This window comes from Phocoena phocoena, chromosome 19 (genome assembly GCF_963924675.1).
Source record: "Phocoena phocoena chromosome 19, mPhoPho1.1, whole genome shotgun sequence".
Classification (NCBI taxonomy): domain Eukaryota; kingdom Metazoa; phylum Chordata; class Mammalia; order Artiodactyla; family Phocoenidae; genus Phocoena; species Phocoena phocoena.
This window is the reverse complement of record NC_089237.1, coordinates 21,690,997-21,701,303: the sequence shown is the minus strand read 5'-3', so window position 1 is coordinate 21,701,303 and position 10,307 is coordinate 21,690,997.

Genomic DNA, 10,307 nt, shown 5'->3' with positions numbered 1-10,307 from the left:
AAAATTTTTTTTCTTTTTTTTTTGCGGTACGCGGGCCTCTCACTGCTGTGGCCTCTCCCATTGCGGAGCAAAGGCTCCGGACGCGCAGGCTCAGCGGCCATGGCTCAGGGGCCCAGCCGCTCTGCGGCATGTGGGATCTTCCCGGACCGGGGCACAAACCCATGTCCCCTGCATCGGCAGGCGGACTCTCAGCCACTGCGCTACCAGGGAAGCCCCCTTTTTAAAATTTTTACTAGAAAGTCCTGGGATCAAGGACAAAAATGACAGAAGACTTTGCCAATATATGTTTCATAACTGACTAAACCCTTGTCTATCATGTTTTAATAGGTGACTTTTACCTCAGAGCAACTTAGAAGACAGCAAAATGGATTAAATTACTTACATTTCCACCTGATTACAACTGTCAGATATGAGGCTTATTAAAGCCAACAGAATATCATAAAATCAAATTGGAGGAAATATGATTCCAGAATAAATAGGTTACTTACCTATAGCTTTAAATCACATGCCTGCTAAATCCTTACTTGATATGTGCTGAAAATAACTAGCCAGCAAAGCCATTCTTTTAACAGAAATAGTCTTCAAAAGCTAATGCAAATCTGTTTTGGATTTATTACATTTGAATACATACCTGGCCCCCTCTCTGCCCTTCTGTCCCAATGGGCCAACCTGCCTGAGTTACAGCAATAACATCTCTCAGGTGCCAGTTTATGCCTTTTTTTTTTTTTGTGGTACGTGGGCCTCTCACCGTTGGGGCCTCTCACCGTTGTGGCCTCTCCCGTTGTGGAGCAAAGGCTCCGGACGCGCAGGCTCAGCGGCCATGGTTCACGGGTCCAGCCGCTCCGCGGCATGTGGGATCTTCCTGGACCAGGGCACGAACCCGCGTCCCCTGCATCAGAAAGTGGACTTTCAACCACTACGCCACCAGGGAAGCCCTAAAAAAATTTTTTAAGTAAGAAAAAAAAGATCTATGTCCTCTTGTGGAAATGACCCTATTATCATTATAAAATGGCCCTCTTTATCCTTTGTGATAATCTTTGCTCTGAAATCTATTTTGTCAGATGTTAATATAGCCCTTTTGATTAGTGCTAACATGATATATCTTATATTAATATAGCCACTCCAGCATTCTTTTGATTAGTGTTAGCATGGTATAGCTTTTTACTTTTTACCTACTTGTGTTTATTTTTAGGTGGGCTTCCTAAAGACAGCATGTAGTTGGGTCTTTCTTTTTTATCTGCCTTTTAATTAGATTGTCTAGACCAGGTATATTGACTGAAATTATTGATATGGTTGAGTTTAAATGTACCATCTTGGGTGCACACCTGTATAAATTCACTAAAACTCAGGTAGATCACCAGGTTCTGCCTGAGTTACCTGTACTTGTGCTGTGGCCTGGAAACTCACTCCAGGTTGTAGGCTGGGACAACTGTAGAGCTTATAGCTTTGCTTCTCTTCTCTCAGGGATCATTGTCCTGTACTACCTGATTTCTAATGTCTGAACATCATTGTTTCATATATTTTGTCTGACTTTTTAGTTGTTTCAGATGGGAGAGTAAATCCATTCCCTGTTACTCCATCTTGGACTAAAGCAGAAGTTCAGAACTCTCTCTCTCTTTCTTTCTCTCGCTCTTTCTTTTCTCTCTTTCTTTCTCTCTCTCTTTCTTTCTTTTCTCTCTTTCTTTCTTTCTCTTTCTCTCTCTCTCTCTCTTTCTCTCTATTTCTTTCTTTCTTTCGTTCGTTGTGCCAGGTCTTAGTTGCAGCAGGCAGGCTCCTTAGTTGTAGCATGCAAACTCTTAGTTGTAGCATGCATGTGGGATGTAGCTCCCTGACCAGGGATCGAACCCAGGCCCCTTGCATTGGGAGCACAGAGTCTTAACCACTGAACCACCAGGGAAGTCCCAATTTACTTATTTCTTTGTTTGTTTGGGTTTTTTTTGGCTGCATTGGGTCTTCGTTGCTGCGTGCGGGCTTTTCTCCAGTTACGGCCAGCGGGGGCTATCTTCGTTGCAGTAGCGGGCTTCTCATTGTGGTGGCTTCTCTTGTTGCAGAGCACTGTCTCTGGGCACACGGGCTCAATAGTTGTGGTTCATGGGCTCTAGAGCGCAGGATCCATAGTTGTGGCCCACAGGCTTAGTTGTCCCATGGCATGTGGGATCTTCCCAGACCAGAGATCAAATCCACATTGGCAGGCGGATTCTTAACCACTGCGCCACCAGGGAAGTCCCTAGGTAGTGGTTTTAAAATATGCCCACAAACTCTTTGATATCCCTCCCTTCAAGAGATGGAACTTAATTCTACTCCCCTTGAAAGCATGGGCTGGACTTAGTGACTCCTATCTAATGAATAGAACATGGCAGAAGTAACAGTGTGAGACTTTCAAGACAAAATCAGAAAAGGGACTACGGCTTTCTCTTGCTATCTCTTAGATCACTCATTCTGGGAAAGTCAGCTGCCATGTTATGAGGACACTCAAGCAGCTCTCTGATGCCACTTGGCAAGGAATGCAGGCTTCCTGCCAACCATCAGCACTAACTTAACAGGCATGTGAGTGAGTCCCCTTGGAAGCAGATCCTCCAGCCCAAGCAATCCTTTTAAATGACTGCATCCTCACTGACATCTTGACTGCAACCTCATGAGAGACCCTGAGCCCAGCTAAGTCACTTCCGGATTCCTGACCCAAAGAAGTATGTATTATGTGAGATAGTAATTGCTTATCACTTTAAGCCACTAAATTTGGGGAACAATGTGTTCCATAGCAAGAGATAACTAAAACAGTGGGTGAAGGAGAGAGGAATCAAAGACATGCTGAGTCTTGGGGCTTGAGCAACTGGATAGATGACAGTACCATTTTACTAAGTAGGGATGCCTGGGAGAGGAAAGGGATTAGAAATCACAACGTTGATTTTAAGATGCCTTTTAGACATCAAGTGGAGATAGCAGGTAGGTGTGGATTATAAGTCTCCAGGCTGGAGAAATAACTGAGAGTCCCTGGAGTGGAGCCAGTGGTTAAAGTCATGGACACCCGGGAAGAAAAGGTGAGGGGTCCTGGGACCAAGCCCCGGGAGTCTCCAAACTTTAGAGGTAGACAGGGGAGAAGGAATCAGACTAAGAAGGGGTGGCCAGCAAGATGGGAGGAAATCCAGAAGACAGTGGCAACTCAAAGCCAAGAGCAGAGAGAATTTCAAGAAGGAAAAAAGAGATCAGCTAAGGGATGAGCAGCAGAGCAAGAAGTTCAGAAAAGCAGCTCCTCCTGGTGACAGCTGCTTCAAGGAAACGAGGCTTGAATAATAGCAAGCACAACAGTTAACATTTCTTGAGTGCCTACCAGATGCCTGGCACTTTAACAGATTTTCTTCTTGAATCATCACAGTAGCTCCATCATTACTTCCATTTCACAGATGAGGGAACTGAGGGGCAGAGAGATTAAATAACTCGCTCAAGATCATACAGTTTGTGGAGTAGCAGAGGCCGAGTTGAAACTCAAGCATGTGGGACACCAAAGGCCAGAATCTTGACCACAAGAAATGGGCAAAACGTAAGGGGTCTGCTACTTTGTGTTTTTTTGCGTCTCACCATGAATGGGTCTCTTAAGTTTTTTGTGCCAGGCCCTGGGGAAGCAAATGTGGGCCCAACAGGTGGACGTTCCCCAGAAAGTGAGCAAAGAAACAGTGAAGGGACAGAGGTGGCAAAGACAGGACCAGGCGGGAGATCTGTGCCTTTTGACTTTAAAGGAGCAGCATGCAAATTATATTCAAAGCAATATGCAAGTGATATGTAAATTGCATTGCAAATGAGCATCTGTTCTTTTTGAGTCAACAGCTCAGGCACTTTTGAGTGAGCCCTCCCCAGCTTTCTCCCAGGGTTGCCCAGGGTCAAGATCCCTTGCAGGATCTATTAACTAAACTGAAGAAGTAGCACACGCCTCCCCCAAGGCAAACTGGGCTCTGGACTGAAAGAAGAGGGCTGCCTACCATGTCCAGGTAAGTCATTTATTCATGCATTCACCTAACAAATACTTGTAAAGCACCTACTCTGCATAAAGTCCAGAGGCAGATGCAGTAGGCAAGTAGAAGACTCATTATTTCCAACTTCTGGGAACACATTCTGGTGGGCGGAATAAATAGATACAGTAAAGACTCTGGTATCATCTAGAGTCTAGACCAAGCTTTCTCACCCTCAGCACAATTGATGTATTGTACTGGGCAATTTTTTTAAAGTGATTTTTATTTATATTTTAAAAATTTTTTTAAAAAGTTTGGCTGTGCCGCGTGGCATGGGGGAATCTCAGTTCCCTGACCAGGGATCGAACCCATCCCCCTGCAGTGGAAGCGCCGAGTCCTAACCCCTGGACCACCAGGGAAGTCCCTGGGCAATTCTTTATCGAGGGGGACTGTCCTGTGCATTATAGGATGTTTAGCAGCATCCCTGGTCTCTCTCTATCCTTTAGATGCCAGTAGCATCCTCTCCCCAGTTGTGACAACCAAAAATGTCCCCAGACATTGCCAAATGTTCTCTGGGATTGGGGGGACCAAAATCACCCCAGCTGAGAACCACTGCTATGAGGTCTTTGAATGAGTCAACATATTCAGTAAGCTCAGGGTTCATCTTCAAGGACCCGTGTTGTCCCATATTTTTGTTTTTTAACCGTGGTGAGGGCAGAAATCTCTCATCTAATTCCTTTCCACCAAGCATAACCTTCCCTTGATGCCCCAGGTCCCCACTCTGAGCATGAGTCCAGCCCCTGGAGATTCTTGAGGAGTAATCAAGGTCACCCCCAAACTAAACGGCCCCAGCCTTGAACCCTTCGGGCTTGCATGTCTGCTTTTAAGCATCATTCTACCTCTCCTTCCCTTGTCATCAAGTTGTCACCTGTGGGACTGTCACTTACACTCCTAACTCTGCCGGCCCCCATTCCCTTTGATTGGCAGCTTCCAGGAGTTAAGAAACTAGATTTTGCAGATCAGTGTTTTTCAAACTGTGCTCTTCCAGGCGCTGGGAGCCCTGCAGGGTCTCTCAGAAGCCCCTAGGGGATGGCAGGAGGGATTGGAAAGGTTTCCAATGAGCAGAACAGGCAGGTCTCCCTGGCCCTCCACCCCTGGCTTCCACCACAGCAACTGGACTTTTCTCAGTTTTATTTCTTTCTGCTTCGGCATGATATCCTTTGGACCAAAAGTCCCAGGGGTAAAAAGCGTTTGCAAACTGCTGACCTAGAGGGGGGTATTGTGAGAGCAGAGGGCTGCCTAACATGTAAAATGTCCATGCTTTGGTGTGCGGCTTGGCGGTGTCCATCGTGGTTGTTTGGGGGTCCTTTGAGCTTCTTTTCCAGCTTCCTATTAGTGGGTGGATGGTGGGGATGCCGGTAGGAGGGGATCACTTTACATAGCGGCCAAGCCCTCTACGTATGTGGGCAGGAGAATGGACCAGAGAGGCAGACCAGGCCTCCAGGCTTCCATATCAGGTCAGGATGCCTCTTCCTGGGTGGAGGAGGCAGCACAAGCCCCAGGAAATGAGGGCTCTAATCCCCTACCCGCCCCCAGGGAGCAAAACAGACAGTAATCACACAGAAGTGGCGGCAGAAAGAACTGAGGCGAGACACCAGGAAGAACTTTCCAATGCAGCCCTGGGAGAGGAGCGGCCGTGCAGCAGCCAGCTCTGGGGCAGTGGGGTGTCCCAATTGCAGGCTGAGGGATAATTGCATGCACACACACGCGAGCGCACACACACACACGCACGCACACACACACACTCCTTCCTGGCCCCTGCCCCCAACCAGCGCTGAGTCCTGCACAGATAAACCTCCAGGCCCTGAAACTTGGCAAGGGGTATGGGAGCAGGGTCTGGGGCCATGCCCCATCCTCCCGTCTCTAAGAAGCCCTTTCTATCAGAGCCTCGCCAGACTGCGGCAGAATGTGTGGGGATCTTGTTCCCGAGGGGCTTAGGGGATGGAGCAGCCTCTCCCTCCCCTCCCCCCTACCTCCTGACCTCCAGGCCCCACTGAACCCTCAGGACACAGGCACAATCAGGCATTTCATGCCTCACAAGGGTCAGAATGAAAGGCCTGTGTCTGTCTGCTCTCCCCTCCCCCTCTTCCATCTTCAGATTTTTCCATCTGCCCTAGGGCCAGAGCCTCGTCTTTCTCCCTCCTCTCCCCCTCCTGTCCACTAAGTTCTTTACAAATATCTGGGAACAGAAGGGATTGCTGTCGATATTCTGCACTGCTTGCCGCTAACTCAGATCTCCAACATGCCAGAGAGGGAGGGAACACGCTGATTCTTCCCTGTCACTCACAGAAACCAGCCATCTCAATGGCACCCCAAGGTCACACAGCACAGGCTGTTCTCCTGCCCACCTCCTCCCTCCCACTCTGTCCTCCTCCGTGCTTTGCCCTGGGTACGGGGGAAACCAGATAAGAGGATGAGCTCCTCGCCACTTCCCCATGGAGCCAAAGGGCTTCTCCCCACTGGAAAATCCCCACGCACTGATGTTGACTGAGACCTGGAGGAGTCGCTGAACCTAAAAAGCAAGTTCACATCAGAGGTCAATGGCTGTGCCCCAAGAAGGGGGGGCTCTCTGTGCAGGCTGGGGCTGCGGAACTCTGATGTGTTCTCCCCACCCCCACCCCGATACTGACGTCTAGACCAGCAGCCAGGAACTGGCGTCACCATTCTCCTGTCCCCCAGACATTCGTCCCACCACCACCACCCGTGAGCAACCATTCCAGGGCCTGACATTCTGTCAGCTTCACACCAGCTCCCAGGGCCCCAGCCAGGAGCGCTTCCTGGATAAAATATTAAACATGCAAATCTGAGACAGTGCCTTAACGAGCGACAGACTGCACGACCACAGCCTGGCAAAGGAGACGCACGCCGTCCGGGGGTGGGGGGGTGAGAAGTATATATAGATATAGACTTTGGATCTATCTGTGCAACGTGTGTATAAGGCAGAGAACAGCAGGGATGGAAAACTACAGCAGCGGCCTCCAGCTCGGGTGGCCTGAGGTCGGTAGGAGGCTGGTGGGGAGGGAGGGTCAGGAGGAAGGATCCCCAAAGCCCAGCCCAGAGTGGAGGATGACAAAAGCCCTTTGTGCTTGGATTCTGTGCAGAGGGGGCCAGAGACTCAGGGCAGGGGAATGAGCATTTGGTTTTGGAGAAGGAAGTTGGTTAGAGGCAAGGTCTCAGGGAGGAGGTAAGGAAAGGTGAGAGACAGAGGAGGCAGAGGCCCGGGGGGTCACAGGGAGAACACCTCAACTCCCATGTGGCATTGGGCCTTCTTTAATATGGCACCCACACTGGCCCGGGGTGTCGTGGAGCTCATATAGCATTGGGTCAATGTGGTTGCACCTTGATCCAGACTGGCATGAACTTGACAATGGTGCCGCTCAAACTTTAACGTGTACATGCATCAAAGGTCTTGTTAACAATGCAGGTTCTGATTCGGAAGGTCTGGGTGGGGCCTGAGATTTTGCATTTCCAACACGTCTCAGTGATGCCAGTGCTATTTGTCCACTGACCCCAAATGAGCAGCCATGATCTATGAGGAATTAGAACCTGGAGCTCACTTTGGCTCAGATGGGACAAAGAACCCACGGGAGTCCTGAGGGGCCCAGGGTGCTGATGAAGATGGTGTTTATCCATGGTGTCCAGCGGATCAAGGAATTAGAACCATATGACACCTGCCTGGGCCCAAGCTGACATGGAACTCCCAGCCTAGAATGTCAGGGAGCCCACAGCAGCCCACACTAAGGCGCCCACAGGGCCTGGAGTTGACATGGAGCCACTCCATGTCAACTAACTAATATAGGGCCCGCATTGCTCTAGAGTATCATGGCGCCCACGAGGAATTCGACTGAAGTGGAGCCTGCTTTGGCCCAGAGTGAGATGGAATCCACAGTAGCCACAGGAGTCTGCATTGACTTGGAACCATAAAGGACTAAGGTGATGCCACATTGGTACCCAGGGTGACACGGAGCTCACAAGGGCTTGGGCTGATGTGGCCCTGGAAACAAAGCCCCTGAGCTAAAGAGGGCTGCAGTGGGGGCCCCAGACAGAGCAGGGGGCTCTCCACAGCCTCTCCAGGATGCAGAAGGCAGGAAGGGAGGGGCCGAAGGAGGCAACAGAGGGGAGGGGCAGGAGTCAAGGAGTGTGCCAGCTCTGGGGCTGCCGTGAGCCTGCCTGCCGTGGGCTGGGTGGTACTTGGCTGGGCCCCGGGTTGGAAGGCGTTGGAGAGAAGGCGCCGCTCGCGCAGCAACAGCTCAGCTGGAAGAGGAAGTGGGAAGCTGGAGGCAGGGCAGGCACGGGGCCCTGACACGGGGGCACGTCCTCGCTAGAAAGGCCTGGCATAGGGAAGGGCCCACTGCCCTCTCCAGGACCCTGGCATTCAGACTCCCCACTCCCATTAGACACGAGGACGTGGGGGTTATGGCTTAGAGCTTAGGGATCCCAGATCAAGGAGTGGCTAGCACTAGGGGAGCAGACAAAAGAACATCTTCCTGGTTGGGGGGAACTCAGGTCCCAGAGGATTCTCACTCCGTGGGGTAAGAGACCCTTCCCATGCAGCCAGACGCCCGGGCAGGGTGCCCTGACACCTTTGTGTCCTTCCCCAGGGGAAAAAATGCAGGTCCCCAAAGACGCCCCAACCGTATCTGGAGACAGATGGCCTCCATCTTTTTCTTAACCAAATCTAACCCTCGCTCTCCAACCTGATCACACATCCCTCAGCACTCTTCCCCACCCAGGTGAAGGGCTGCTTGGGGTCCACCTGCAGCTTCTCTTTATGCCCAGGTGGAGATAGAGGAGGACAGGATGGACGGAGGGGTGTTGCTATGGGATCTTGCTACAGCTGATCTGGTGGTATCGGGCAGGAGGAACGCCAGCCCTTTTAACAAGGTTTTAGAGACATTTTTCTTAACCAAAGCCCCAGACAGCTGGCTACTCCAGGCAACATCTGGCCCCCATCCCACCAGCCCCAGGCCAAGAGACCGAGAACACCTCCACCCCTCTGCCTGCCTCCCCACCCCCATTCCTGGTCCCTGGGTGATAAGGTTCTCCACATCTCCCACTCCCTTCTTTGGCCCCCTCCCTCAAGGGCAGGTGTTCTGAAGAGGCTAGGGGGCTCCCAGGTCCAAGGGTATCTTTCCCTGCCCTCTCCCCCTCCTCCACCCCGCCCCCTTTCCCCGCTCAGCCTGTCACTGCTGGAGAATCAATCCCTAGCTCCAACCCCGCCTGCACGCTGACCTTGTTTCTGCCTCGATGCAGAAGGGACACGTCCTTACACGCTCCTAGTCACAGAGTGGTGCATGGCCCAGAGACGCATGCTCCACGCACTCAGGGTAGCCTGAGGCAGGAACTTCGGCGCTCATTCCCAAATACGCTCAGACTCACGCACACACACGCAGGTCCATAGATACCTCCCCAACTCCGGAACCTGTCAGGGACCCAGTCACAAGCACACACACAGGACCAACGGACACATGCGGACAGACATACGGGCCCTCCTAAGCCACAGACAATTCCCCACAGGGGCACCCCACTGTCTCCAGCTCCTGCTGCCAGGTCCTCTAGGCCAAAACAACATCAAAGGAGGCTCATGGCTGCCTCAGGCATGGGATCGGGGTCACCCCCAACCCAGGAATGTATCCTCAGTCTTCCCTCCTCTCTCCAGGGTGTCCACCTTTCATAACTGTGGGTGAATTATTTCCCTGTGACAGGACCCTAAACCTCCATGAGAGGGACCAAAGGTGGGGGACATTCCACGTCTGTTTTCATGGCAACAAACAAGGTCCTGTGACCTCCGTCTGTGGCTATGACAGGAAGTGGGTAAGGCAACCCCACTGTGGGGCCGCTAGAATCTTTTTTTTTTTTTTTTTTTTTTTTGCGGTACGCGGGCCTCTCACTGCTGCGGCCTCTCCCGTTGTGGAGCACAGGCTCTGGACGCGCAGGCTCAGTGGCCATGGCTCACGGGCCCAGCCGCTCCGCGGCACGTGGGATCCTCCCGGACCGGGGCACGACCCCGTGTCCCCCGCATCGGCAGGCGGACCCCCCAACAACTGAGCCACCAGGGAAGACCCCCGCTAGAGTCTTAATCCCTCTCAGCTGTTCCTCTGTTAAAACAAATGCTGAATCGCACAGGTAGGGAAATGAAAGGCTTTGTAAATTGTCAAGCTCCATGCCATAAATGTAAGAGATCACTGTTTATTCGGCCTGCTGATGTCTGTGCGGTGGGCAGAGGGAAGGTTTGGGCTACTGTCCACCCTGCTTTTTCTGGGAGATCGCCCTGCCCACATCCCTTGTATTTCAAAGACTCTG